This window comes from Sus scrofa, chromosome 5 (genome assembly GCF_000003025.6).
Source record: "Sus scrofa isolate TJ Tabasco breed Duroc chromosome 5, Sscrofa11.1, whole genome shotgun sequence".
Lineage (NCBI taxonomy): Eukaryota > Metazoa > Chordata > Mammalia > Artiodactyla > Suidae > Sus > Sus scrofa.
In genome coordinates, this window is record NC_010447.5 from 11,955,095 (window position 1) to 11,961,302 (window position 6,208).

A 6,208-nucleotide genomic window follows, 5' to 3' on the forward strand; every position below is an offset into this window, starting at 1 on the left:
GGGGTGGGTAAGAGGGCACACCTGCTAGGAAGGGGGTGGTTCGGGAGAGGGGGGAGATTCCTGGGGGTGCTGTTTCTGTGAGATGGGCCAGGAGGGGAGGGAGGGATGATTGATGAGGGAACGGGGCTGTGGAGGTGGGCTGGGCTCATCCCAGTGGCAGGTGGGTGGCAGGGCTGGAAGAGGGACACCAAGCTCAGAGGCTGGGGGATGGGCGGAGGGGAAGGAAGGCTGAAGTCCGGGGCCACACCTGTTGATGGGGATATTGGGACCCCAGTATCCCTGCCAGGCCTCCTCCAATAAGCCCCTCTGGGCCTGCAGGGAGAGGAGGAGCCTTGCCATATAAACTGTATTTTTAGCTCCCTGTGTGTCTCCCCAGCTGCTATAAGACACCTCTCCCCGCCCCCAGCCCGCGGCTTGGCTGGAGGTTCCTGTCAGACAGCTGGGCAAAGGGGCGCTGTGGTCAGTACAATGGCTGCTGGGGGCCGGGAGGAGTGGGTGGTGAGGCCCCAGTCGGGTCTGGGGCCAGCGGGGGTAGGGGATGGGGTCCGGCCGCCCTGTCGATGGCCTCAGCAGGTCCTGCAGACTCCCGGCCCCAGCCCTGCTCTGGGACTGGCCTGGCGCTGGTCCAGGAGGCAGACTCTGCCAGAAGGAGCCAGCCAAGTTGGGGGCGAGAGGGAGGCACTGCCTGGGCAGGCCTCCAAAGGGGTGGCTCCCAGGAAGAGGAGGAGGAGGAGGAAGGGAGGTGGCCGAGGTTGAGGGGGCCCACAGCTCTGAAGGTCAAAGTGCTCTTTCTTCCCGTATTTGGTCCCCCATGACGGAGTCTTAAAGCGTAACACCCCCCCCAGCCCCAAGATTCGGTGGGGGGAAGTTGGCTGCATCAGCGCTCATGAATACCCAGGTCCCCTGGACCAGATTTGTGACCTTTACTTTATTTCTTTTATTTTCTTTTATTTTTTTATCTATCTTTTACGGCTGCACCCACAGCATGTGGAAGTTCCCAGGCTAGGGGTCGAATCAGAGCTGTAGCTGCTGGCCTGCACCCCAGCAATGCAGGATCCGAGCCTCATCTGTGACTTACACCACAGCTCACGGCAACGCCAGATCCTTAACCCACTGAGCGAGGCCAGGGATCAAACCCATGTCCTCGTGGATACTAGTCAGGTCCATAACTGCTGAGCCACAAGGGGAACTCTGGGTTTGTGACCTTGAGCAGCGAGGACCTGGTGCTCAAACCTGTGTTGGGGGGAGGGAGGGTGGGAGTGGCACTGGGTGCCCTTACTAGAGAATTCTTTCTGTGTCTGTGAGTGATGAGAGGCGAGAGTCGCCAGATACTGAAGCTGGAGTACTGGCCTTTTCCCACTAGACAGGCTCCTGGCTTAGCTGGCCAGCGGAGGGTGCTCAGTTAAAGCCCTGGGGGTGTGTAGTCTGAGCAAGAAGATTCTTAAGTGAGACTGAAGCTTCCTGTTAGAGACTCAGCTGGTCGTCTCTGTCCCCAAGGAGCCAGCAGAGCCAGGACAAGGGAGCGAGCATGCAAGAAGGCACGTTTTGGTTTGATGTAAAGATGCATCTTTAAAGCTTTCGGTAGTGAGCTCACTGCTCCTAAGAGTATTCAAGCAGATGCTAGATGGTGATCTGCAGAGAGAATTCCTGCATGTAGTGGGAACTTGGATCAGAGCCCCTAGAAGGCCTCTGTTAGCTTTAAATCCCATGGCCCTATTCTAGATTTCTCTGGCTTTCTGACTCTGGAATCTAGAACCCAAGTTTCCAGAGTGGTGAAAGTTGAAGCCTTTGGCCCTCTAGAGTTTTTTCTTAACCTTGCTAGAGGCTTATAAATTTTCTTGATTGTTTCAAAGGAACAGATTTTAGTTTACTTGATTTTTTCCTATTGATTTCCTGTTTTTAGTGTCTTTGATTTCTGCTCTAATTTTTATTTCTTTTCTTCTCATTTTGGATTTGTTGTGGTGGTGGTGGTCTTTTTAGGGCTGCACCCTCGGCATATGGAGGTTCCCAGACTAGGAGTCAAATCAGAGCTGTAGCTGCCGGCCTACACCACAGCTCATAGCAATGCCAGATTCTTAACCCACTGAGCGAGGTCAGGAATCGAACCTGTGTCCTCATGGTTCCTAGTCACGGCGTTGCTGTGAGCTGTGATGTGGGTTGCAGATGTGGCTCGGATCCTGCGTTGCTGTGGCCATGGTGTAGGCTGGTGGCTACAGCTCTGATTGGACCCCTAGTCTGGGAACCTCCATGTGCTGCAGGTACGGCCCTAGAAGAGGCAAAAAGACAAAAAAGAAAAAAAGAAAAAAATCTACAATATGAAAGGGAGAAGGAGGAGGGGGCAGATCTCACTCTGTGGGGTCCAGTTCTGCTCTGATGAATGTCACAATAACCCACCGGTGTGTGTGCGTGCCTGTGTTGCATGTACGTGATGTGCAGCTGAAGAAAGTTTTGCACGAAGAGACAGCCTGACTTTCCTATTCTGTGCCTTTCTAGTTTCCCTGCCCCGGCTATTTGAAGGCTGTCACAGGGATGGATAATTATAGCCCCCAAACAAAGCTGGTGACTCCAGGTAGCCATAGCAACCGCTAGGTACCGCCAGTTCTGTTGTAGAGATGTGTTAAGTACAAACAGATGCTGGTTCCTTCCTATTAGCTTAAAAGGTAAAACTTAAAAGGTTCATCAACTTCAAAGCCACAGGTTTCCATGAACTTGCCAGTTAATAGGGGTGCCCGCCAAGGGGGTGACAGCTTCATATTAAACACTTGAGTGCTGGTAACAAGTTGTTGAGATTTTAAGGACTCAGGCTGTCCCCAGACAACTCAAGAGGCTGGAGATGAAAGGCTGAGGATTGGGGTTTCGGATTTAGCTTTGCCTCTTAGCAGCCTGGGGGCAGGTGCATAACCTGCCGAGCCTTTGTTTCTGTGCAGCCAGGGGTGATGATCCATCGACTGGCCCTGTGAGACCCTCGGAGTCACTCCGAGGTCCTCAAGAGGGCATCAGCTAGAGGGTGTTTGAAAACGGCATGGCCAGGGCTGAAGATTTAGATCAGAACCTAGTGATGATTTTTTCAGTGGTGTCACCGAAGGGCCACCAGGGCTGTGACCAGTCAGGGCAAGGGGGGCAGGGGGCTGCAGCTCCTGGCTGCCTCCTCCCTTCCTTCTTCTTCTTCTTTTTTTTTTTTTTTTTTTTTTGCCACCCCAAGGCATATGGAGGTTCCAGGTTAGGGGTCAAATCAGAGCTACAGCTGCTGGCCTACATCACAGCCACAGCAATTGGAGATCTGAGCCCTGTCTGCCACCCACACCACAGCTCATGGCAACACCAGATCCTCATTCCATGGAGCAAGGCCAGGGATCGAACCTGCATCCTCAGGGATCCTAGTCGGGTTTGTTGACTGCTGAGCCACGAAGGGAACTCCCCTTCCTCTCTTCCTTCTGCCCTCCCCTTCTCCGCTGCTGGGCTCACCCTCTAGCAAGTAAGAACTGAATCCTCAGCAGATGTTCTCCCAGTTGCCTTGCCCTTTGACCCTAGGCTTGGACAGAGGAGGCCCTCAGTACCAGGCTGGCGAACGAACAAATGAGTGAATGCTAGCCCCCGAGAAAAGCCCCCTGACATTTAGCTACTTATTTTGCTAATGTGTCGTCCACTGTGAAGGCTGGATGGCTTCTGGAGGTTGACCAGCTGGGCCTCCTGGGTTAACATGGAGCCTCACGTGTAATTTTAGAAGTATGTTGTCCAGAAGGGGTGCCTGACTGCAGCCTGTGTGCCTCTGGGCTCTTTGGGTTGTCAGGAATCAGCTGATGCAATAAATAAACGGGGCTCACTCAAGGATACACAAGGGGTCACACAGGAAGTGGCAGCCGGTGGTAATCCTCCAATTGCAATTGGAGCTGACTTCACAGAGACTGGAATGGAGACCCAAGGTTGCGCTGGGTCTTACCCGGTTGGGGGTTCTTACCCAGTGCTGGCCATGAAACCTTCTTTGACCCTGCATTCCCCACCACCCAGCCAACTGCTGCTGGTCACCCCTGTTTCACATTTCAAAGCAGGGATCTGATTAGTGGAGTTAATAGACATTGGCTATTGACGGAGCCCTGCCATTGGCTGCCTTGGGTTAAGTCCTAGCCCGTGTCCAATCAGCTGCAGGTTTACGGGGAGGACAGGACTCAGGGCTGGGGCAGGGCAGTTATCTTTAGCAAGAGCTGTACACTGTGGGGCGGCATAACTGACATGTCTGAAACAGACCCAGGAGGGCCAGGACACCTGCTCATCCTTTCTGAGTCTCATGGTCCACAGCGGCAGGGTGGGATGATGCGCGTGACTTTTCAGGGACCTTGTGGAGACGAGATGTAATTCTGCCCAAGGAGGCACTTCGTAAACTCTTAACGTTCTGTGCAGACCTTGATCAGAGCACTAAATAAACTGTACCCTAAATTCATTTCTCTTACTTATCTCTCCAGGAAACTGAGTTTCTTGAACACCAGGAAGTGTTTTATTTGGTTTTGTGTCCTCAGCAAGTATCACAGTTTCTCACACACACAGTAGGTACTCAGTAACTGTGTGTTGGACAGATGGACAGATGGTGGATGGGTGGGTAGATGGATGAGCGATGGATGATGGGTGGGTGGGTAGATGATGAGTCGGTGGATAAATGATGGACAGATTGATGGATGATAGGTGAGTGGATAGACAGATGAAGCATGGATGGAAGGATGGATGGATAGATGGATGGAAAATAAAGGCCAATCATCCTTCACTTGCCTTCCTTGCAAGGCCATCCCTCTTTTTTTTTTCAATGAACATTTATTCAGTTCAAAATTGGTACACACACTGTGTAAGGCCCAAAGGTTACACAGATGAATAAAACAAAGCTCCTGCCCACATGAAAAGTAAGATGTTCAGGAGCACACATTCAGGGCCTGACTTCCTGGGTTCAAATCCCAAATCTTCCATCAACTAGCTGTGCAACCATGGCAGCTTTCCCTAACTTGCCCTCCATGCGATGGGGGTGACGGCCATTTTTAATCAACCCCATAAGGCTATTGGGGTCTAAAGGAGTCACCAAATGTACAGCGCTTGGAATAGGGCCTGGCACCCGGCAAAGTCTCTGTGCATATTGGCTGCCATGATACTAAGCCAGGAGCTGGTATGGAAACAAAGACATCTAATGTGATGCGGTGAGCAACAGGAACGCACGCAAGCAGATGGAAAGAGCAAGCAATTAATTGTGCCTTGAAGGTTATGACAAGCAAAACTTTTCAGAGGGAAATGTTTGAGCCAGGCCACTAAACCAGGAGTTTTCTGGGTAGGGTGGGAAAATCCAGGCTCCAAGAGGTTATGATTCTGACTGGGTTCACCCAGCTCTAAGCAGAAAACCATCTAGGCCCCTTCCCACTGGAATGACAGGTGAGGGCAGAAGGTGGGCGAAGAGACTCCTACAGGGCCAGCCGGGGTGCCTGCTGTCCAGGCTTAGAAACATGACAGGTCCTCTTGAGAAGGATGACAGCAGGGGGAGTTGGGTTTCAGGCCGTTGGCATTGGCCTCGGTGGTGCCCTTTCTGTTGGCCTCGGAGAGTCCAGACAGTGGCCCAAGCTCCTCCTCACTCTTTCCACCCACACAAACCCACCCCCGTGGCCTGAGTTGTCCTACCTCTCCACAATGGCACCTGCCCCAAAATAGCTTCCATGTGAGGGCTAGAGAAAGGAAAAGATTAGACCCCTGCATGAAAGAGGAGGGGACAGGGGGAGGGGAGAGAGGGAGCGAGCAGCTGTCAACTGATCTCTGTCGGGCATCTGGGAAGGTATAAAACCCCTTTGGTCTGGGCAGCCTCAAACCCCAGCTGTCAGAGCCAGGACGCCCAGTACGCCCGCACTTGCTCTGTTTCTCTTCTGCAGACTGTGCCATGGGGGCTCAGCGACGGGAATGGCAGCTGGTGCTGAACGTCTGGGGGAAGGTGGAGGCTGATGTCGCAGGCCATGGGCAGGAGGTCCTCATCAGGTAAAAGGAAGAGATCCCATTTCCCTTCCCACCGGCTTCCCAAAGTTCAAGGGCATTGACCTGTAAGGTGGAACAATGTTAACAGTGTTCCCTGGGGTTGACCAGTTGGCCGTATTCATCGATTATTTTCTTCATGGTTGTTAAAACCCCTACTTGGTTTTCCTTTGCTTCTACGGGCCAAGATTAGAGTCAGGAAAGGAGAAGGTGTCCA

At 52.6% G+C, this 6,208-nt stretch overlaps 1 long non-coding RNA gene across 1 annotated transcript; it reads left to right on the forward strand.

Moving 5' to 3' along the window:
- On the forward strand, positions 264 to 5,994 carry LOC110260651. The gene is made up of 2 exons (XR_002343916.1): positions 264 to 459; positions 4,461 to 5,994. It is a non-coding gene; the product is annotated as an uncharacterized LOC110260651 (long non-coding RNA).